The sequence below is a fragment of the Bubalus kerabau genome, chromosome 2 (genome assembly GCF_029407905.1).
Source record: "Bubalus kerabau isolate K-KA32 ecotype Philippines breed swamp buffalo chromosome 2, PCC_UOA_SB_1v2, whole genome shotgun sequence".
NCBI lineage: Eukaryota > Metazoa > Chordata > Mammalia > Artiodactyla > Bovidae > Bubalus > Bubalus kerabau.
In genome coordinates, this window is record NC_073625.1 from 3,052,752 (window position 1) to 3,077,768 (window position 25,017).

The 25,017-nt window shown below is 39.5% G+C and overlaps 1 protein-coding gene and 1 long non-coding RNA gene across 4 annotated transcripts in view; both read left to right on the top strand.

Annotated features, from left to right (window-relative positions):
- The window catches only part of UBE2E2 (ubiquitin conjugating enzyme E2 E2), a 382,154-nt gene that overhangs the window by 151,542 nt on the left and 205,595 nt on the right, over positions 1-25,017 (top strand). The gene's annotated exons all lie outside the window — the stretch shown is intronic.
- On the top strand, positions 8,149-20,631 carry LOC129642924 (uncharacterized). Its single transcript, XR_008709931.1, has 4 exons — positions 8,149-9,963; positions 11,306-11,489; positions 17,134-18,786; positions 19,562-20,631. It is a non-coding gene; the product is annotated as an uncharacterized LOC129642924 (long non-coding RNA).

Consider the following 25,017-nt stretch of genomic DNA (forward strand, 5'->3'; position numbering starts at 1 on the left):
GCATTATTCACAGTTGCCAAGATACAGAAGCAATCTAAATACCCATCAACCAATGAATGGATAAAGAAAATGTGTAGTACCTATGTATGGAATACTACTCAGCATAAAAAAGAGTGAAATAATGCCATTTACAGCAAGATGGATGGACCTAGAGTTTATCAAACTAAGTGAAATAAGTCAGAAGAGAAAGACAAATATCATATGATGTTACTTAAATGTGGAATCTAAAAAAAATGATACAAATGAACTTATTTATGAAACAAAGATAGACTTACAGACTTAGAGAACAAATTTATAATGGTCATCAGGGAGGAAGGGTCGTGGGGAGGGATAGATTGGGAGTTTGGAATTGACATGTACACACCACTATATATAAAATAGATAACCATCAGGGCTTACTGTATAACTCAGAGGACCCTGCTCAATATTCTGTAATAATTAAATGGGAAAATAAGTTGAAAAAGAATACCTGTTTATGTGTAACTGAGCCACTCTGCTGTACGCCTGAAAGTAGCACATTGTTAAGCAACTGTACTCCAAAAATATTAAATGTTTTAAAAATTAAACATTATTGCTTTTGTAATAGTTATTGTGATCAAAATTCTGAAGTACATTTTACCTTACTATTTCTTAAGCCACATAAAGTAAATGACACGTAACAAAATGATGAAGACAAAAAAATTGTATTGGATCTACTGTGCTGAGAGCTGCTAAACTCAGCATATTGTCTTCATAAACCTGTTTTATATTTTAATAACCAGTAGGAGTTTAATACAGGGCAGGGTATCCAGAAAACAAACAGCTCACAGTTAATCAAGAATCCACTGACGTAACCCTTCCCCGTGTGTAGCTAAGAGAGGCATTCAGTTTTCTATCTGCTGCAGCCACAGTTCTACTCAGTTTGCAAAGGTCAGTTGAAATGTAGTGCACAGTTTGGGAAGGGATCTGCAAATGCAAATTAATGGCAGCTGGTAGCTCTAGTCAGAGACAGAACTAGACCTGTGCAGACAAGTGCGTCAGTGTGGCCAAACACCCGTTAAAACTTCTCGGCGTCCAGGATCTTGTGAGAATGTTGTCTGCACCCTCCAGGACTGCAGAGTGGGGGATGGTCTGCAGTTGAAATCAGAGGAAGAAAACCTCACATACGCAATGTTTTTTTCTCTCCCCACAGACTTTCTTTTTCAAAAAATTATTTCCTCATTTAATTAATTCATCATCTCATTCATTAACACTTATTAATCACAGAGGTGCTAGATTCTCTGCTATATGAAATTTAATATTGCACTGTCCACATTCATAGGAATGCAAGTCTGGAGGAAGACCCAGGTGTGTTAACAAACAATTGTAGAACAGTGTGATAAGACTACACGATTTGTGGATAAAGATCAAAGAGAATGACTTTTTATCTTTAAAGAGATGTCTTTGAGAAATATTTTTAACATGCCTAAATATTTTAATATTTTATGTAAATAACATTTAAATAATTTGCTTAAGATCCGATGTGAAGATTGTCTCCAATAAAGGATGCACAGGCTGACCTCACTCTGCATTTCTTCGCACTTTATCACTTGACTCACCCGTGCTGTCTCACTAACATCCATGCTTTCACTCTCCATTTTTCGCCCATTCACTTCTTGCCGTGGGATCCTGCAGGAAAGCCACTCAGAGACAGTGGGAAGTGATGGTAGGAACGGATGTGATTATGCTCACTCGTGTTAAGACAGAAAATGTCCTGAGACCTTAGCTTGCTTCTCAGAGTATGCCCAGGTTCACCTTAAAGACTTAAGCACAAAGAGTTTTGTGGCTCTGAGGCTTTTTATGGGCTTTCCCTGGTGGCTCAGAAGGTAAAGAATCTGCCTCCAATGTGGGAGACTGGCGTTCCATCCCTGAGTCCAGAAGATCCAGTATCTTAATTACAGAGAGCAGGCATTGCCCAATACATGACCTCAGGAAAATTTTTCTGGAATGTTTTGTGACAAGTTAAGTGTCTCTGAAGTTGAAAAGGGAGAGTAAGCTGGTGCCTCTATTGTGAAATGTCAAGGACCATTAAGAGGGAATAAAAATCTCTGAACCAGATAAATCAAAGCACTTCTGTTTGAAGAAAAACAGATAGAGCGTAACCTATGACATGGTTAGACACCCCCAAATCTGCAGATTCCTGATAAATCAGAACTGGAAACAAAGTATAAGAAAGAAAACTTGTCGAGTATTTATTTAGCGTAGTAAATTATTTGCCTGTCTTGAAAGCCGGTTTTGGCTGGTATTTTTGGTTTTTAGAGCCACTGTTGTGTAAAAGTAAAACGATGTCATAAGCCTAAATTGAAACCTACTCAAGCACCACCGAGACTGAATGGATAACTTATGATAGACTCGCACAATGGCTTACTACAGCAGTGGATTAAGGATGAATAAACTACAGCTACGCAAACATGGAACCTCACAAACAGTGTTGAGCAACAGAATTTGGGCTCGAGAGCACACAGGCTATATGATTCCAGCCACATATGGTCCCAGGCGGTCCAGAGTCCTCAGTGTTGTTGGAAGTCCAGATGGTGACCATTTGGAAGAGGCAGGACTCGGTAACTGAAAGGGAGCCTAAGATGTTGGCAATGTTCTATTCATGATCTGGGGACATTCCTGACCTGGGGACAGGTTCTGCAGGTGTTCCCTTTAGGAGAGTTCTTCACACGGTATGCTTACAGTCAGGCCCTTTCCTGTGTGCAGGCTGTACTTGACAAAAGTACACCTACAAAGTAACAGACTTGTTCACTTCAGAAGACTTTTGGAAAAACGGAATATATTGCCTATTTAATCGCCCATTGTGCTTTTATCTTCATTTGATACTGGTCATAAGCTACTCCCATGTCATGCAGTATGTTTCATTGAAGGAATTTTAATACCTTCATTACCTTAAGATATTTTTGACAATAAGGGAATATTCATTATGTAGGTATTCATTCACACATATACAGTAGAAAGTAATGATGGGAGAAAAGTTCTCCCAAGGAAATGCTTCTTTCTATAATTTGTCCAGAAGCACCAGTTCTTTCAACTGTAAGGCTAGAGTTGCTTTAGTTTTCCACAATTATGAAGTAGGGCAAATAACATAAAATCTATTCTTGGCCTTAAAGTTTATTAAAGGAAGTTTCCCCTTTCTTTTCTGTCAAATTCACCTCATCAACTCAGGCTGATGCTAAGTATTAATTTACTTTCCATAGTATTTGCAATAGAAAAATATAAACATGTATTTTTTGCATCAGGAACAAGTCAGAAATTAAAAATAAACATGTATGAATAAATATCAAAGTTTAATATAAATAAATACATTGGTACACTACAGAATGCTCTGCGTTCTGTATCCAGAGGCATGATTTACATAATGTTAAAATTCAGTTTATGACCATGGGCTAGTTCACAAAATCTCACAGAGATTAAAATAAATGTTTATAAAGCAACAGAGAATATTCTATGTAATCTAATCAGCTAAGACAAATACTTCATAATGCCTTGATTCCCCTTTCAGTCTAGAGAAATGTAAATAGTGTTACATCAACACTTTTCCTCCCTTACCGATCTAGCCATATTTGACGTTTCAAAGTCTCTCTTGTGAACAATAAATTAAAAAAAAAAATCTAGGCAGGAAGTCAACAAATGTTTTTCCCTTTTCACTTCCCTGCTGTCAGTCATTAGGTCTGTTTTATGGGACTGTATACACATAATTTTTTAGTCTTTAATCTTTGGGTTTTTTTCTTTCTCATACTTTTACCGCATCTCATTGCTTCTTTTTGAGAATTAGGATAAAGTGATATACAGCGGAATGCTGTTTACTTTTTGTAGGGAGGAAATGTGGCCAGATGTGTTTCCAAATAAAGAGTTTGATCAATGATATACTACTAAAATTATTGAGACATTTTTAGGAAAGAAGAAAGGGAAGGAAGGAAAGGGGAAAAGTCATGATCTATTTATTTATTTTTTTATCATCACATCTTACTTGTTCACTTGCATTTTATTTACCCACTTTTGGTCGGGCTTCCTCTGCGGCGCGCGGGGCTGCTCCCCGGTAGGGAGCGCAGGCTTCCCATCGCAGTGGCTCCGCTTGTGGAGGAGCACCGGCTCTGGGCGCACGCGCTTCCGTAGTTGAGGCGCACAGGCCTAGTGCTCCATGGCGTGTGGGATCATCCTGGACCAGGGACTGAACACGGGTCCCCTGCGTTGGCAGGTGGATTTTTATCCGGTGGACCACCAGGGAAGCCCCAAAGGTCATGATGTAGAATGTAGCGTATGCAAGTAAGTGTCATTGTGGGGGTATAGTTTTAGCTGTTTGCAGCTGCCAGCTGATTTAGATGCTAATAAAATGTAGGCTTATACCTAAACTTTTGTTGTTGTTTTCTTGCCAAGTCGTGTCCAACACAGGGATTGAACCTGTACTTCCTGCACTGCCAGGTGGCTTCTTTACCGCTGAGCCACCAGAGAAGCCCCATACCTAAACTTAGATATGCCCAAATGTTTACTTGTGGTCTTTTACATTGAAGGTAAAGGGCACAAGTATAAAAATGTGTGTATCACAAGTAAACGGCCAGGGCTCCTAAGTGAAATAAGACCTACACTGCTGTGCATGAGAATCTCAGTAGTATAGCTCTGAATAATTATATCTCAGTTTCCTTATCCAGAAAATGGGTATAGGGTTTTTACCTAAAATTATAAAGATTAAATGAGTTTATACATATCAATCGCTTAAAATAGTGTCTGTCACCCAGGAAGTCCTTTATAGACGTTCACCATAATTTCTACAATTAACATCACGACCAATAAGATAATCTGTGGCTTCCTAGTATGCGTGTGGTCCGACCACCAATATTCAACGTTACCACCTGTTGGAGAAGTGGAACCTTGCGTTGCTGGCAAGACTTAGATCCACATATGCCATGCCAGGCCTCTGATGCTGTGAGCGTATTATTCTTGAGATCATGGTCTGTATTTCAGAAGGAGCACTCATCATTTCATGATAAAGATACATTGACCTCTTCATGTGTCCAGTCAGAGGGGTTTCCAGAGAAGCTAAGTGGGGTCTCCCTGGGTGTTCCTGGGGGTGCAGGCCGCAGTGAGAGGTCGGGAAGCACAGAAGCGGAGGCGGTGAGGGGAGCAGGGGGAGGAGTGCAGGGCTGCTTAGGCGCGCACGCGGGATCCAGGCCGTGCAAAGGGCCGTGGACCTGGGCGTGCTCCTCCCCAGCCCGGCTACCTGGTGCTCACAGGGCCGCGCGTCCAGGGCCCCCAGCGTGTGTTCCTCCCTGCTTTGACTCATTTGCAGGCTAAGGGAGAAAAGTAATTTCCAATGCAGGCCAACAAGGGTTTTCAGGACTTGAGATTTTGTGTTGTTTTTTCTTGAAAATTCTCACCATGCACCCATCTAGGATCATTCCTCAGAAAAACAGTATTTTCCATGTGTCGGTTTTTTTCTAACATTTTGAAACATGTATTTTAGTTTGTTTTAAGGAGGATTTATTTTAAGGAGGATTAGGTGTGATTATGTACTTAATGATGATAACCTGTAATTATTTTTATGATCATCAGCTATTAAGATTTCCTATTTGTTTTTGAAGAGCATGACAGGCGTTTGTAGTTACCTTCTAAGAAGAAAAGATTACAGTTATGTAGTAGATGCAGATTATTTTTGCTCACTCGTCAAAAACCAGCTTACACTCTATATTTTAGCTAACAACTCAAAGTAAGTAAATGTTGACAGTTTTGAACTCTGAAAACCTGATTACTAAATAGACAAAATCTTTTTAAGAGTAATGGCTCTTGAGAAATTGAGCACAGTTCTTTACTCATTGCAGTGCTGTAGAAAAATTGGGGCCCAGCAGAGCTGGGTTCACATGCAGTCTGCTGTATGTTGATTGTACAGCCGTTTGCAAAACAGTGAAGCTTGTGGACCTCAGCTTATCCACCTGCGAAGTGGTAAATGCCTGAAACCCACAGTACTATCCAAATGTTGAAAGATTTTGAATGCTTCCCTTCGTTTTGTCCTAACCCCTTTTCTGTAAATATTGCTGCTGCTGCTAAGTCGCTTCAGTCATGTCCGACTCTGTGTGACCCCGTAGACGGCAGCCCACCAGGCTTCCCCGTCCCTGGGATTCTCCAGGCAAGAACACTGGAGTGGGTGTAAATATTGCAGTATACTTAATTATCCCGGATAATTAAGAATGACTAAAACAGACACAAAATTAATCATGCTGACCTCTTTGATTATTTTAACTCAAGTTGAAAATAATTTGAGAAAGCACAGTTACTATGTTTTCTTAAAGTAGTTTAAAGATACATGGTGATAACATAATAAAAGTATACCTGTTTCCAAGATACTATTGAAGAAGAGTTTGGGAAGACTGAAATAACCCTCCAGTCAGGTAAACAGTCAGGGGCAGAGCCAAGAAAAGGCACGAACGTGTCAAAAGCAAAGAGAGCTTGTCACCAGCAGTGCCTTATGATGACATCTGAAATGTGTACGTGTGTGTGCGAGCCCAGCCGCAGCCGATTCTTTGTGACACCACGGATTGTAGCCCATCGCGCTCCTGTGTCCTGGCATTTTCCAGGCAATAGAATGAGCTAAATTGAACAAAACCAGCCTCAACTGTATCATCTTTTCTCACCTATTAAATGGAAGAAAACTTTAAATTGGGGCCTCTGTGTGTCTTTTAAATTTTTTATTTAATTTTTAAATTTTGAAGTAGTTTTTTTTTAAACTTGTGAAACCAAAGTTTCTTCACAAAGAATGCTCGTGTGCCCTTATCTCAGCTTCATCAAGTGTTAATGTCCTATATATAACCACAATGCAAGTATCAAAATCAGAAAAAAATGAACATTGATATTACTCTGTTACCCGATCGACAGGCCTTCATTCTCATCTTGTTAATCTTCCTAGTAATGCCCTTCCTGTCTAGGTTCTAATCCAGGACCCCCCGTTGCACTGACTCATCAAGTCGCCTTAGCTCCCTTTAATCTGCCTAGTTCCTCTGTTTCTTGGTAACCTTGACACTTCTGGAGAGTACTGTCACGGTACATGTGCACCGTGGCCCCTGGAAAGCCGTGATGTGTCCTCCTCAGCACAGCAGGCCCGGGAGCACACGACTCCATGTGCCTCATTCGGGTGAGTCTGCTTTGGCCACGTGGTGGAGGAGACGTCCGCTTCCTCCGCTGTAGAGCTGCTCTTTTCCTTTGTGATTGGAATCTTGCTTTGTGACTGTAAATATCATGTTTACCATCGCAGTCTTCACTAACGGCTGGGTCTTCCCTGACTGTTTGTTTCTCAGTGCTGATTTCCCATGTCCACCCTTTCTTCTACATGTTTCATCGGAGTTCTGTGGCAAGGAGGAGTTTTCTTTTCTCCCTTACATGCTTAGTTGTAGCTGGTATCTATTTTTACTCCGTGGATTAAAAGTCATTACTATCCTTGTTTAAATTGTTCCCGGTTTGGCCGCTGAGAGCTCACGAAAGTCAACTCCTCTGTCCTGTGATGCGCTTCCGTCGTTTTTTGAACATTTTCTTATTTTCTGGCACTCAAGTCCTTCCTGGCTTATCCCATACTTCCTCCACCTCCCCTGCCAGTCCGTTTCTCCAGGGAGCCCTGATTCCTTTGTTCATTGTTTTAGTGCTTAGAAACCAGGACCTGAGCACTAGATGGTGTTCGCTGGTGACGTGATAACACTGCTTCCAGACCCTCTCATGAACAGACCTAGGGGAGGTATAATGTATACACATACATATCCTATTTTTATATCAATGTCCAGTCTAAAACTATTGGCTTCTCCAGTTTCAGTTCAATATTACAAGGTTGATCATAGCTTCCCCTACAAATAAAGAATTATTTGGAGCTCTTTTCTCTGACAAAAGAGACTTGTTTCTTAATATCCACAATATGTTTATTTGCCCAAGCTTTGATGTACATAGTTGTTTCAGAATTGCTAACTCACACTTTAGATTTTGCTGAGTTTTAATAAGAGCATAGTTGTTGTTGTTCAGTCGCTCAGTCGTGTCCGACTCTCTGCGACCCCATGAACCGCAGCAAGCCAGACCACCCTGTCCATCGCCAACTCCCCGAGTTCACTCAGACTCACGTCCATCGAATCAGCGATGCCATCCAGGTATCTCGTCCTCTGTCGTCCCCTTCTCCTCCTGCCTCCAATCCCTCCCAGCGTCAGAGTCTTTTCCAATGAGTCAACTCTTCGCATGAAGTGGCCAAAGTACTGGAGTTTCAGCTTTAGCATCATTCCTTCCAAAGAACACCCAGGGCTGATCTCCTTCAGAATGGACTGGTTGGATCTCCTTGCAGTCCAAGGGACTCTCAAGAGTCTTCTCCAACACCACAGTTCAAAAGCATCAATTCTTCAGCACTCAGCCTTCTTCATAGTCCAACTCTCACATCCATACATGACCCCAGGAAAAACCATAGCCTTGACTAGACGAACCTTTGTTGGCAAAGTAATGCCTCTGCTTTTGAATATGCTATCTAGGTTGGTCATAACTTTCCTTCCAAGGAGTAGGCGTCTTTTAATTTCATGGCTGCAGTCACCATTTGTAGTGATTTTGGAGCCCAGAAAAATAAAATCTGACACTGTTTCCCCATCTATTTCCCATGAAGTGGTGGGACCGGATGCCATGATCTTCGTTTTCTGAATGTTGAGCTCTCAAAAGTCTTCTCCAACATGACAGTTCAAAAGCATCAATTCTTTCACACTCAGCTTTCTTCTTTCTTTATGGTCCACCTCTCACATCCATACTTGATTACATAGTTTTCACGATACGGACTTGGGTTGGCAAAGTTATGTCTCTGCTTTTTAATATGATGTCTAGGTTTGTTTTTTAATACAATGTCTAGGTTTGAGCATAGTTAGGAATTTTAAATGAACATAGTTAGACTGGCACGTTTTTATTCTAAAATGCATGGAAGACATGTCCAATTATGTAGTGAAGTAGTGGAAGTATACCAAAAAACATTGCTTCCAGTCTGTTTTTTTCCTTCAACTTTATTGAAACATAATTGACATTCAGCACTCAATAAGTTTAAGGTTGACTTACATATGGCGATGAAAATGGTCAATAAACAGTTTATAATAGGAATAGAAAAGAGTTTCATTTAAGCCAAACTGAGGACTCTAGCCTGGAACAGAGCCTCCTAAATGACCATGGAGAGGAAGAGTTTTCATCAGTTTTCTGTCTTGTCAGAACAAAGAGCATCAACACGACAGGGAGACATTCCTTCAGGATTTCCAAACTAAGTCAGTATGTACTTGGTGAGTCAGTATGGCTCAGCAGCTGGGAAGGGAGTCCTCTCATCAAAGGAGGACCAACGTTGGTATCCCAGGTAAAGAGTCATTTATTCTTTTTTTTTTAACATAGACGTTCTTTTCTTCTGGTGAATGTTGCCTTTTCCTTTAATAATTAAAGCAGATGTATGGTGTATGTTTGATAGGCCACCAATAGGCTGTTTCATTTAGCATAAAATTCAAGTTAACTCCTGCATAAGACAGAATGATTCCGCATAACTCAGTATGTGAAAGTTTCTCTTATCCCGTATATATGGAAATGATGAGCACGGTAATTTTAGTGAACATCCGTCATCTCATATAGATAAGAGATTTACTATAAATTAAAGAAATAGAAAAACAAGTGTTTGCCTTGCAGTGAGAACTCTTTTAAGGCTTGCCGTCCGCAGCGTTCACGTGTGGCACTCAGCTGTGTTAGTTGTGGTCATGGTGTTGTGCGTTACACCCCCAGTACTTGTTTGTCTTACAGCTGAACGTCTGGTGCCTTTTGACCACCCTCCACTCCCACGTGTGGAAGTCCCAAATCTCATCTCCTTTTCTATGAATTTGTTTGACCTTCAATACTGAGTTAATTCCTGGTGCACAGATGGTAATGCCGTGTTTCTGCGCATTCGGAAGGATCCCTGTGACGGCTCTAGTTACAGTAAGTCACCGAACAAAGAGGTAACAGAGGCGCTGAGTGCTCCCCACTGAGCACCTCACGCCCACGGCTCATGGACTACGTAACTGAAAGCGTGCTCCTCCTGGTTTCCCTCGCCTCGCTCCTCCCCCACTGCAGTCCCCTCTGGCAGCCACCTGTTTGTTCTCGCTATCTGTAACTCTGTTTCTGCTCTGCTGTGTTTATTTGCTTTTTAGATTCTACACAGAAGTGAAACCATACAGTATTTGTCTTCCCCAGTCTGACTGATTTAGCATAATACCCACTAGGTCCATCTGTGTTGCTATAAATGGCAAGATTTCATTCTTTTTTGTGACTGAGTAAAAAACAACCAAAAAAAAGCAATATTCCACTGTGTGTATCTACCACATCTTCTTTATCTGTTATTTTGTTGATAGGCATTTAGGTTGCGTCCATGTCTTGGCTTTTGTAAACATTTCTGTGGTGTGCATAGCGTACGTGTATATTTTTGAATCAGTGTTCTTGTTTTCTTCTGACAAATACCCAGGCGTGGAATTTCTGGATCTTACAGTAGTTCTATTTTTAATTTTCTGAGATACCCCAGGTTGTTTTTCATAGAGACCGCACCAGTTTAGATTCTTACCAACGGTGCATGAGGGTTTGCTTCTCTCCACATCCTTGGCCATATGTATCATTTGTTGTCTTTTTGATAACAGTCATTCTGATAGATGTGAGCTGACATCCAGTTGTGGTTTTGGATTTTATTTCTCTGATAGTTCATAACATTGAGCACCTTTTCGTGTGGCTACTGGCCACCCGTACGTGTTCTTAGGGGAAAATGTCGATTTCTAATCGTCTGCCCAGTTAAAGGATATTTATCCATCTGTGGCTGCCCTGGGCCTCTGTTGCTGCCCCGACCACTCTCCAGGTGTGCGTGGGCTGCTCCTCGCTGTGGCTTCTTTTGTGGAGCATTGCTCCAGGGTGCTCGCGCTCAGTAGTGGTGGGAACAGGCTTAGTTGCTCCACCTCCTGTGCGGTCTTTCTGAACCAGGAATCAAACCCGGGTCCCTGCATTGGCAGGCAGATTCTTAACCAGGGACCACCAGGGACGTCATCCTCTACCCAGTTTGTATCTGTTTGCTTTTTTGGTGTTGAGTTCAGTTTGGGATATATAGATGCACCCTTACGTGCTGTATCATTCGCAAATATATTATTCCATTCAGTCGGGGACCTTTTTGCCTCGTTAATATTTTGTTCACTGTGCACATTCACTTTTACTTTTATTTCGCTTGCCTGAAGGGATGTATTCAAAAAATATTACTAATAAGACTGATGTCAAATTGCATATTGCCTATGTTTCCTTCTAGGACTTTATGGTTTCGGGCCATACATTGAAGTCTTGAGTCCTTTTTGCATTTATTTTTGGGCATGGTGTAAAAGAGGAGTTTGACACTTTTGCAAGTAGCTGTGCAGTTTTCTCAACACCATCTACTGAAGAGGCTGTTTTCCCCTGTTGCGTACTCGTGCCCCCTTTTCGTGGACTACCGCCCGGTAAGTGCGGGTTACTCTGGGCTCTCTCCCGCCCCTCTGATCTGCGCATCTGTTGTTGAGCCCGTGCTCTACTGTGTGCATTGCTGTAGCTTTGAAGTGCAGTCTGACGTCAGGGAGTGTGATTCCTCAGCTTTGTTTATTCTTTCTTAAGACTGTTTTGTCTATTCAGGGTCTTTTGTGTTTCCATACAAATTTTAGAATTGTCTGTTCTAGTTTTGTGAAAAATGCCATTGGTATTTTGATAAGGATTGCATTGAATCTGCCGATTGCCTTGGGAAGTATGCCAATATTAATAATACAAATTCCTTCAATCCATTAACATGCTATTAAAAAAATGAAAAGAATCTGTAGTTTGTATTATCTTTTATTTCTTTCATCAGTGTTGTACAGTTTTCCAATTACAGGTCTTTTTATCTCCTTAGATAATTTTATTTCTGGGTATTTTATTCTCTTTGACATGATTATAAATGGGATTCTTTTCTTAATTTTCCTGCTGATTCTTTGTTGTTAGTGTGTAATATGTGACAGATTTCTGTAGATTAGTTTTGTATCCTAGAACTTTACAGAATTCATTGACTAGTAGGTTTTTGGAGATGTCTGGAGGATTTTCTATGCATAGTATCATGGCATCTGCAAACATTAACAGTTTTACTTCTTCCTTTCTAATTTGGATCCCTTTTATTTCTGTCTCTTGCCTGATTGCTATGGTTAGGACTTCCAATACTGTGTTGAATAAAAGTGGCCAAAATGGGTACTTTTGTCTTATTCGTGACTCAGAGGAAATGCTTCAGCTTTTCACACTTGAGTTGTGAATATGATGTTAGCTGTGGACTAATGGTCTTTATTACGCTGAAGAATTTCCCTATATACCCATTTTGTGGAGAATTTTTATCATGAATGAATTTTAAATTTTGTACAAAGATTTTACCTGCATCTATTGAGATGATTACGTGACTTTTATTTTTCAACTTCAAGTCAATCATTGATGATTTGCAGATATTGAATCACCCTGGCATCCCTGGAATAAATCCTGCTGATCACCCTTTAAATGTCTTTTTGTAACAAAATAATTTAATCCGTCTTTAGGAATTGGTGAACGTTTGTGCCTTTTATTCCTATAGATCCTTAAAAAGTCAGAATCTAGTTTTATTTCTCAGGAAGTGACATGAGAAGAACTCCTTTTTGCAACTGTTGTTCTTTTCTCCCTTTCTTCTCCTTTCTTTTTTCTTTTGGTACAATTATTTCTCTGCAACTTGTGTTACTTAAACATATTAGCAAACTAGTGATTTCAAAACCATAATATAAAAGCTAAACAATCTCAGTTCTTTTAGAAGTAAAAAACCATATTGCTCTCTCATTTTAGAAAATGAGATGGTCTTGCTCAAGAGCAGACTATGTATCATAAAAGGATGAACCAACCTCTCGTGTCAGTGACTGATGTCTGAGGATGGTGAAATGTTTGATATATTGAGGCATCAGGGATGTTTACACTACCTCCTGTGTCACCAGACTGTGGAGCAGAGTTCAGTTCAGTTCAGTTCAGCCGCTCAGTCGTGTCCGACTCTTTGCGACCCCATGAATGACAGCACGCCAGGCCTCCCTGTCCATCACCAACTCCCAGAGTTCACTCAGACTCAGGTCCATCGAGTCGGTGATGCCATCCAGCCATCTCATCCTCTGTCGTCCCTTCCTCCTCCTGCCCCCAATCCCTCCCAGCATCAGAGTCTTTTCCAATGAGTCAACTCTTTGCATGAGGTGGCCAAAGTACTGGAGTTTCAGCTTAAGCATCAGTCCTTCCAAAGAACACCCAGGGCTGATCTCCTTCAGAATGGACTGGTTGGATCTCCTTGCAGTCCAAGGGACTCTCAAGAGTCTTCTCCAACACCACAGTTCAAAAGCATCAATTCTTTGGTGCTCAGCTTTCTTCACAGTCCAACTCTCACATCCCTACATGACCACTGGAAAAACCATAGCCTTGACTAGATGGACCTTTGTTGGCAAAGTAATGTCTCTGCTTTTGAATATGCTATCTAGGTTGGTCATAACTTTCCTTCCAAGGAGTAAGCGTCTTTTAATTTCATGGCTGCAATCACCATCTGCAGTGATTTTGGAGCCCCCCAAAGTAAAGTCTGACACTGTTTCCACTGTTTCCCCATCTACTTCCCATAAAGTGATGGGACCAGATGATATGATCTTCGTTTTCTGAATGTTCAGCTTTCAGCCAACTTTTTCACTCTCCTCTTTCACTTTCATCAAGAGGCTTTTGAGTTCCTCTTCACTTTCTGCCATAAGGGTGGTGTCATCTGCATATCTGAGGTGATTGATATTTCTCCCGGCAATCTTGATTCCAGCTTGTGCTTCTTCCAGCCCAGCGTTTCTCATGATGTACTCTGCATAGAAGTTAAATAAGCAGGGTGACAGTATACAGACTTGACATACTCCTTTTCCTATTTGGAACCAGTCTGTTGTTCCATGTCCAGTTCTAACTGTTGCTTCCTGACCTGCATGTTGGTTTCTCAAGAGGTAGGTCAGGTGGTCTGGTATTCCCATCTCTTTCAGAATTTTCCACAATTTATTATGATCCACACAGCAGAGTAGCTAAGTCAAAAACTGTACCTTTTACCCTGTTCATAATAATTATTGTGACTTTTGAATAAACCATTGTTTATAACACTTAATTTTACTATACTGCATAATGTTTTAAATGAATTAATATATACTTTGCTTTCTTAGAAATAAACTAAGCATTCACTTTTATTTCACCCAAATGTAAAACAAGGAAAAGTAATGAGCTTCCAGGGACGGCATTTTACTCTTCTTGACGTTGTTACTCTGGATACTTACAGTGGATTAATGCTAAGCTTGAAGTATAAGTTGAAAGCAAGCCTATGAGCTCTAAATATTTTTAAAAACCTTGAAAGATTATTTTAAATGTATAAAGCATATGTATAATTACTAAAACAAGTACAATTAAAACTGGAAGTCTAGCCCATCAAATTGTTTACCTTTTGAGTTTCCTATGGTAGCTATCTTGAGTTTTTCACTATGTTCTAAATCTTCTGTAATAAAAATTTACTTTTATAACAAGATACTTTTAAATTTAATTTTTAAATTGTGATTATATGTATATACACATATAGCATAAATTTGCCATTTGAATAATTTTAAATGTGCGCTGCAGAGGCATTAAGTACATTCAATTTTTATACAGCCATCACCCCATCAGCCTCTAGATTCAGATAATTTTTCAAATGAACATTATTTTCTAAGTCATCCATAATTTTTTTTTCTTCAAAACTAACCATGTTTCTTGGGATTTCCCTGGTGGTCCAGCAGTTAAGACAACTTGCTCCCAATGAGGGGGTCCCGGGTTTGATTCCTGGTCAGGGAACTAGATCCCACATGCCGAAACTAAAGGATCTCTCACACCGCAACGAAGATCTTGAGTGCTGCAACCAAGACTCAGCACAGCCAAATAAACAAATGGATAAAAAGAAATATATATTTAAAAGATCGTGTTTCCTGTATTGCCACAGGATAGTTAAGGCAAAGCTGACTTTCCTTCTTTTAATGAAATAAAATGTAAATTACAGCAGTGCTAAAGATAAAAATACTTAAAAAAGCCTACAAACAAAATCCAGCTTTAGTGTTTTATGAAGAAGCTTTATTTCAAATATATGTGACTACTACATATGTGGGCATTTGTTTAAAATAAAATCAAATGTTCATTTCATTTAAAAGAATTCGCCTTCTAAGCCAATGTTTTGAATAAAACTATTAGCAAACTTACCTGGTTTAAATAAAAATACTTCATATAGATTCAAAATAAAAAGATTTGTTAAATTTTTGAAAATTTTCTACTTTCCCCCACTTAAGGTATTTAATTCACCTACCATCACCCGCGCCCCCCAGACACACACTGTATTCTGTGATGTGTTATCCTTTTGTGAGTGCTAGTTAATTTCATAGATTATAAGTCATGGACAAGTGAACTAATGCATTTTAAAGAAATGCACTGCTTTCCACAAACATTATATAAAATACATACACACAGTGTTGGTTTTGTGTTTTAAGCTTCGTTTGTAAACTTTACATAAAACTTTTTCTTGATGTTTAGGTATATTCTCTCAGTGAGCTGACTTGCAGTTGGGCCTGTACAGACTATTTTTAATATACCCTTCAAATACAAAGTTTATAAATTTGAGATAGTCTCAATCAGTGATTTATATTTCAGACACTTAGTTTAGGGTTTTATAGCATGGTTGGTTTTTAAATTTAATTTAGAATTTAGTGTTTTCCTAATCTGTGAGAAGTTAGTACATACTCCATTAAAAGGATTCCATGGTGAAGTGAATTTCCAACAAATGCTTTCTTCCATATCCCTTTCTTTGAACATTTTTAACAAATATGTTTCTATGACACCCAGTAGTAAAGACATCTATTTCAATTTAACCTCCTGTGTCTCAGCTTTTTAAAGCTGGACTCATATTTGCATATGACATCTGCTAACATTCCCAAGAAATGATGGTCTGTATTAATCTACTGATCCAAGAAATAATAATATTTATATTATTTGAAAAATTTACCCCATTCCCTCCCCAAAATGGCTTCCCCAGTGGCTCAGTGGTAGAGAATCCACCTGCCAATGCAGGAGATGTGGGTTTGATCCCTGGATCAAGAAGATCCCCTAGAGAAGGGAATGGCAATCCACTCCAGTATTCTTGGCTGGAAAATCCCATGGGCAGAGAAGACTGGCGGGCTACAGTCCCCAGGGTTGCAAAGAATTGGACACTACTTAGCAACTCCATAGACTTCCCTGGTAGCTCAGCTGGTAAAGAATCCTCCTGCCATGCTGGAGACCCCGGTTTGATTCCTGGGTCAGGAAGATCCGCTGAAGAAGGGATAGGCTACCCACTCTGGTATTTTTGGGCTTCCCTGGCGGCTCAGACGGGAGAGAATCTGCCTGCAATACAGGAGACCTGAGTTTGATCCCTGGATTGGGATGATCCCCTGGAGAAGGCAAAGGCTACCCACTCCAGTATTCTGGCCTGGGGAATTCCATGGACAGAGGAACCTGGCAGGCTACAGTCCATGGGGTGGCAAAGAGTCAGACACAACTGAGCAAGCGACTTTCACTAGCAACTAAACAGCCAACAACCCCTTCCCCCCAATAAAGCCTAACATTTCTATGATTTGGTCAAAATAAACCAATAGAAAGGGTGAAAATAGACTAGACCATTGAAAGCCAGACTCAGTCTTGCCCCATTATTTTTCCCCCTGCATAATCGATGGCCTAATTCTTTTGTCTTTGAACTCCAAGGATTCAGCAGACCATTAGAGAAATAAATATATTTGAGAGCCACAAAATGACTACTGATTCAAAGCATCACAGAGGGAAAAAAGTGCCTGGATCATTCACACAACCAGAAAACTGGTTTGGAAACTTCGGCTTAGTACTCATTTGTGTGCATATTTGCTAGAACTCAAGCACCAAAGCCTTATTTCTCTCAAATTTGCACACAGTAAAAGTCCTGATTGAATCATAAATGTAAAGATCTTTATAGAAAACCAATGAGAAATTTGACAAATTAGCTAAATTTTAAGCAGAAGAGACAGCTAATCTGGATTATTCGTGTCTCAATAGCAGTTCTCCTGGCTTAATCTCACAGCCAGTTGCCTCTCTCCAGAGCGTGTGGCTGACTGCATTCTCATCCAGAAAAAAAACATTAGAAGGACTGCTCCTGGAGACTTCAAAACAGCACAGCAGCAGAGAGCAAGAAGTATCCAGCTTTTAGCACAAAATATGCGAGCATAGTTTTCTGTTTGTCATAAATCTCTTGTCTTCTTGTCTGAAACATATGCCTGTTGTTCAAAATCCACTCTAGATGATCTGAAAGAAACTCAAGTTATAATTTCTTCAGTTATGTTTTGTTTTGAAATTTTCAGTCATTAAAACAGGATGAAATGAATATGTTGTCTGTTTTTGTGCGTCCTGTAAGTAAGTACCACTGACACTCAGCTGTAGAGTGTTTACATCACAGCGACTGTTGCCCCCGTCATTCGTGACGGAGAAAGGGGTCCTGAGGGCTCAGATCACATAGCAGGATGAAGAGACTTCTGAGAAGCTTTCAAAACCACAGAAACCAAAAACAATAAAAAAAATCACTGTAAAAATATTAGTAAGTTTTATTGGAGTCAAGAAGATGAACTGTTAAAGTGTATTTTTTAAAAGGAAAATCATATACTGTTTTTTTTTTACTGAAATGGCTTGTTAGTAACGTTAGTGTATATTGTAAGCCTTGCGTAAGGCTAATAGTTGTTTCTTTTCTAAATAATAAGAAAAATCAAGTTAATGTTGCTCTTTCTGAGCAGACAAAATGCACCAGCAACTGAAATGTTTAATTAACACATGAGGCTGTTGGAAGAACATGAGCTTTGCAAAGTTACAGGAAGTGAACCTGAGTCTTAGATTATAGTACGTATGTTATCAGAGGCTGCTTAACCTGTGTAAGCCTTGATTTATTCATCTGTTAAACTGACTGGTAGAAATATATCTGTATTTCTCAGAATTATTATGAGTACTAAGGGACGCACACAAGGGGCCAAGTGTAGATTCTTGTAAAGTGTAAACTCCCTACTCACCAGATGCTACTTGGTTCTACCATTGCTTGCTACTGTTGCTACTAATCATAAGACACAGAGTTATAAATACTTCCAAGTAATCTTAATACTGTTAGTCACCACTCTGACTGCTCTAATCAAGACAAATGAATTTGAAGGAAGCTTTGTGGAGAGTCTTCTTAATTTTTTCTCTTGCAGGTGAAAAAAAGAAAAGTGAAGTAGGCAGGTGCTTTTGTTTTGTGCCAGAAAACTTATCCTAAGGTTCTTCTGCCTCCTCATCGCTGATCTGATTCATCAGCATCTCTTTTTAGCCCTCATAACTCTCGCAGTTCTCCAAGAAAGGTATTTAATATGCATGCAAGGCTGGTCACTCATATGTCAGTACCTTATTCCCTCAAGGCAGCCTTCCAAGGGACTGGCGTAAACATCATTTTGGATGAGCTTGTTAATAACTGAAAGAGGTTTTAGGTGTGGGAGTTTAAACACATTTAAACTGAAAAAGAGCTTTTCCTTTAAAACCCCGGAAGCTCAGGACCCGCTGCATTTGGTAGCCTTCCAAGACCCCCGGGACCAGTGTGAGACCACTAATCTCAGAGAGCCTCCCAGGCTGTTACTACTTCAGACTAAGGCTGAAGCTGGAATCTGTTCGGTGTTCAAGAGCAGCTCCAGCACCGAGGTAAGGGTGGGCCTTGCAGGTGGGGCAGGGAAGCAACAGGCAGGAGTTGGTCACAAGCCTCCTCTCCGCTGAGCGTTCTCATCACCTGTGTCGGGAAGTGCGCAGCTGGATTTTCCCGCACTGGCAGCGCGCACCCCTGTCACCGCTCCTCTCTGAGTGTCTACCGAGCGCAGGCGCTTTACAGCGTCCTGTAAGTTTCTGCGGTACGGCAGGGTGAATTGCGCGTGTACACACATCCCCTCACTTCCGGTCCCTGCCCACTGAGGTCACCGCAGAGCACTGAGCAGAGTGCCCCGTGCTGCAGTGGGTCCCCGTCAGTTACCTCTTCTGTGCATGGAATCGACAGTGTGTACTCGTCACTCCTTGTCATCCCTCTTTGAAAGTGCCAGAGGAGTCTTTGTAAAGTGTAAAGTGACTTAAAGCGCTAGTGGAAAACATTTGCTTGGCACCCAGAAGTGGCTTCCTGGGTACCTAAATACTACGCTTTCTGCCAGTAAAAACGCCGCCTGATAAAGTTCCCGGGCAGAAGTACGCACATCTGCCAACAGCGCCGGCCGCCAGGAAGCGCGCGGCTGAGGCGCGGAAGCAGCCTTTTCCTTTGCCCGGTGTTTGTCTGGGGCTGCTGTTCCTCCTTGGTTAGGTAGGTCCCATTCCCTTTCCTTCTTTCAGTGGTCTTGTTACATACAGCTTTCAGATTGTAATGACCACATGATTTTTAATGGGATTTTCAATGATTTACCTTTAATGACTGTCACGTATTGCGTTTCCTTTTCAGAAGTAACAAGATACAAATAAATAACAAGATTAATATAACACAAAACGGGCATTTGGACAAAAATTACCATTATTTCCTTTACAATGACTGCTTCTGGGAAGGATAGTTAATAAAGAGGACAAAGAATGAAAACTTGAAACTGAGCTTCAAATGGATGGAATGTGACATTATACACATGTATTCTGAACTACCTGATAATCTTCAGCTACCTGAGAAAAACTGCCAGCGGTTTTTCAAAGAAATTAAGGCTGTAGGAACCTGCATTTCGTTGCCATTCTTTGCAGTCTTGACTCATGATCATTTGTGGAGTACTATAGAACTATTGGTAAATAAGGACCAGTCACACTGTCTAAACAGTATTTCTCAGCATTTGCCTGCTTCTGTAATTACACTGTGAATATTTTTTATTGTTGACAGTAAAATATGTAGCATATTTCACAAGTGGAATTCTCACTGCCAGTCTCTTAAAGTACTGTTGATATTCTATATGCTAATTAACATTTTTGTATTATACTTTTGGTCATAGAAAGCTGTTCTCTTTAGGACGTTCAGGGAGAAGAGATCTCACTAAAAGCTTTATGGCATTATGGTGGTCTATTTACAAACGCATTCTTACTGAAATGTAAGTTACTTTTAAAATATCTGAGGAATTTAAAGCTTTTAATAATAATGCTTTAAAATACATGTAATATTTCATCATTTAGTGAAGAGCTACATATTAATACTCTGACATTAATAAAATATTTTATATATTAGAAAATGTAATACTTTGACTTTGTCATCTCCCATCCTACTTAAATACTAAGCTGGCATTTTTGAAAGAAGATGGAAACACACTACGAAGGCAAACATCTGCGGTGGTGGATTATTTTCATAATTGGTTTTGATGTCTGTTATTTTATTGCCCCGTATTAAACTGACTCGTTGCAAAACTTAGAAAAGTTTTTTTTATAAAGAATTGTGTCATCTCCTTGTGCAATCATTTTGCTGGTTTCTTTATGCCATTTTGTAACACTAAACAAAGCTATCTTTATTAATTCTCTCAAATAAATCACTTCTTTCAGGAAAGCTATTCAAGGGATACTTGCTGAATTTCTCTCCGAATTTGTTGATGGTATTCTTTGCATTCAGCTTACTTTGAAAGCTCTTTGTATTTTAAACTCTGCTCCAGGATAAACAAAAGCAAATTTCGCTCCTCCTAAGTAGTTCCTATCTGAACTTTGATTAAAAAAAAAAAATGAAAACAATACACGAATTTTTATAGTTTACAGAAGTGAAATTTTCATGTATATAAAGTACTGTATTTGATTGAATTGGATGCCTAATTCATGCTTTTCAGTTTCAAGTCTTCCCAAAACTTTAAGATTATTTCTCCTTTGCAACTTTAAACCAAAACTTGGAAGTTTTAAGTGTCTTCCTTTGCCAGAGTGTGAACTGGAAAATGAATGAACAACTGAAAGAAAAGAAGCTGTTCGAGGCTTTTCTATCAGAAACTGTGTCTGCTGTTCCCCACATTCAGTTAGGGATTCACTTGATTTATCACATACCTATTAAGATTCAGTTATCCCTGGACAGAAGAATGGATCAGAATAGAACAGAATATAAAATCTTAGAGTATACCAAGAACGTGTGGGAATTTGGTATATGAAAAAGTGAGAAATCTTTAGTGAGTTACATTTTAAGGACATGAAACTTCACAGAAATCTTGAACTTTGTTCAGTAATTTCGTTGTTACTAATAATAGCAGTATTGCAACTTTAAAAATTTTTAATGTTTATGTATAAAAACAGATAAGCATGTTATTAGAACTCAAGATATTCAGCATAACAGAAAGTTACAAATGAAATAAAAGTTATAAAATGAAAGAAGTTAGGGAAAAATCCTACAATGTCCAGTTTGAATGGTTACCATCAATATGAGCTCATGATATTTCAGTTCCTGTTCCATCCACATAAAAGGAAGTTCCCACAGCATTGAGTATACCTATGCCCAGATCTTGCTGTTACCTTTCCCCAGTGAAAGACAGCAGTTCCCTGGAGAAGAGGCCGATTCCAGGTGTAGGGAGAGAAAGTGTAAAATGAGCCTGAGATCATATTAAAAGATGCTCAGCGTCACTATTCATAATGGAAATGCAAATCAAAACCACAATCACCTTACATCTGTCAAAATGGCTATCATCAAAAAGGCACATAACAAATGTTGGGAAGAATGTGGAGAAAAGGGAACCCTCTTACCCTGTTGGTGGGAATGTAAATGGGTGCTGCCACTATGGAGAACAGTATGGAGGCGCCTCAAAAAACTAATAATAGAGCTACTATATGACACAGCAGTTCCACTCCTATGTGTATATAAATATTTTAAAAACCCACCCCACTAATTTGAAGCGGTACATGCACCCCAATATTCATAATAGTGATATTTCCAATAGGCAAGATGTGGAAGCAACCTAAATGTCCATCCACAGATGAATGGATAAAGAAGATGCGGTGTATGTATGCACACGAGGGAATACTACTCAGCCATGAAAAGAACAAAATTTTGCCATTTGCAGCAACATGGATGGACTTGGAGGGTTTTATGCTAAGTGAAATAAGTCAGAGAAAGGCATGTACTATATGATATCATTGATATGTGGAATCTGAAAAATACCACAAACGAGTGAATGAAACAAAAGAAACAAACTCACAGATACAGAGAACAAGCCGGTGGTTACCGGTGGGAAGGGGGCAAGGGCAGTAAGGGGTTGGGGAGTGGCAGGTATAACCTACTGGGTATAAGGTATTCTCAAGGATATATTGTACAAATGGGGAACATAGCCTATGTTTTGAAATAACTGTAAATGGAAAGTAGCCTTTAAACACTGTATAAAAAATTTTTTTTAAGAAAAGATAGTCTATGAGTCAGATCTGCCAAATTTTTACAATTTTTATAAACCAAATTCCTGGCACAGGATCTGAAATACACTGAGACCTTGAAAAGTACTGAAAGAATTCATTGTGTTTTATTGTATTTTTCATTTCTTTACAATCTTTTTAAAAATTAATTCTGATGTTAACTGACCTTCTTAGTTCTGTGGCATGTGTAAATTTCTCGTTTTTGTTCTTCCGTGAAAATTACCCGATAAGTGTTAAAAGAGACTGGGCAAGGTCCAAAGCATGTCACACTTTACAAGTTGCAACTTGATCTCAAACTATTAATTAGTACTGTTTGAGTTTGGTCCTTCAATTAACTAAAGATCCACCTACTTCTCTATCTTGAATATCATAGGATAGCTTAGCAAATGTCTTGCAAATCTTGGTATACCACGTTCTTAGAATTCTTTCAGTCCTGTTAGACTATTAAGAGAAGAAAATAAAGATCTTTTAGTAAGACTTATTTAATCACTGTTCTTTTTCTCATAGGTGGGCAAAAATACATACTTTTGAAAGCGGAAGCATTTTGCTTAATTTGCTATATACTGGCACCCTGATTTTTTCTGTAATTCTTTACATAGTACCTTGGTTCCTATATAAATGTTTTCAGTCTTATGGGAATCATTTTAATTAAAATGCGTTTTTAAACTGCCATGCCAGAGTCGACTAGCTGAGAACTAAAAGCCTCTTATAAAAAAGTAGTTGTCAAGCCGGTGGGGTGACTTGCTTAGGCACTGAGAGATTTTGCGGACTCTGTGAGCTGTGTAGGTGTTGGGGGGTCACCGTACGATGAGAGGGAGCTGAATAATAAGACAGGAAGCACTAAGCTCACCTATTTCTAATTCTGATAGGCCAGTGTGGGGTATGTGCAGGTGTCTTGCTGGTTTCAGCGTTAGGCATATAGACTCCCTACCATCCCTTCACGTAGAGTCAGCCTAGGCGGAAAGGAAGGGAAGGCACGAGCTGGCAAAGGGGAGCAGTTTATCAAAAGCATCACGGAGTGTGTGTCATGCCTCAGAAATTATCCTGTCTTGAATCATTCCAAATACTGTATGTCTGTCATAACAGTTTATCAAAGCCTGCTAGGTTTTTGGCTGAGGCTGAATGGGTGTCATGGCTGAAATAATCTAATAGTCATCCATCTGTGAAAACAGTGAAAGTGTTAGCTGCTCAGTCGTGTCCGACTCTTTGTGACCCCGTGGACTGTAGCCCGCCAGGCTCCTCTGTCCCTTGGATTCTCCAGGCCAGAATACTGGAGTGGGTTGCCATTCCCTTCTCCAGGGGATTTTCCCAACCCAGGGATCGAACCTGGGTCTCCTGCATTGCAGGCAGATGATTTACCAACTGAGGTCCACAGGTGTGGACCCTTATACATTTGCAATGTTAGTTGACCCATTCAACTATATTTTTCTAAAACTTAAATTTATTTCAAAGCCATCCTAAGCATAGCATTTTTCTTCTGTGAAATTGGTGAAGCCTCTCCTGCTTTTCAGTTTTTCTCTTAGTATTTCCAGTTGTCAGCAGCTCCAGACACCCTAGAGGGCTCTGCAAAACACTCCTTGTGGGAATGGTTTCCTCACACTCTTCAAATTCGTTTTTGGAGAAATTGTTCATGTAAAACTGATTGAGTATTACTTACTTTGTACCGGATAATATTTACTAAGAATATGGAGGTTATATTCACATGGATATATTTTTCTTTAGTTTGTTGTTGTGGTTTTTTTTTTTTTTTTGGAGTATATGATTTAGCAGACTCCCAGCAAGGTTATTTATTTTAATCCTGTCTTTTAAAAATCTCTTTCTGGTTTATCTTTGTAGATGCTTTCCACTTTGAACAAGCTTGCATTGAAAGGGTAGTAAACTCAGATTCACTGTTACTGTGGTTTTCATATGTTCTATATTAATAAAAATATCATTATATCTTTGCTTTTGGCATTCACACTTATTTATATCTGAATCACAAGTCATTATCACATTTTAATAAATAAGTAATATAAATATACGTTTGTATTTGTACATATGAAAAAGTGAAAAGTGTGAAAGTGCGGTTGCTCAGTCGCGTCTGACTCTTTGCCGCCCATAGACTGTAGTAGTCGTGGAGGACAGGGGAGCCTGGCACGCGGCAGCCCATGGGGTCGCAGAGAGTTGGACCTGACTTAGCAACTGAGCAAAAACAACGGGAATTATATTCAGTATACTGTAACAACCTGGAGTGGAGTATAATCTGAAGAGTATCTGAATCACGGTGCTGTATACCTGAAAATAACACAATATTATAAATCAACTATAATTCATTTAAAAAAACTTTGGTTATTTGGGTTCCAGGGGTTACTTGCAGGACACTGTTCATTTTATTTCTTTTAATTTATATTTTCCCTTTTTTGGCTTTTTATTTTGAAATAATTTCAGGGTTATGGGAAGTTGCAGGAATAGGAAAAATAATTTTTATGTACCCTTTGGTCACATTCCCCAAATGTTGAAGCTTTACCATGTTTACTTAATTATTCTTTCTCTCTGTCTAGAAACACATGGACAAACTTGTTT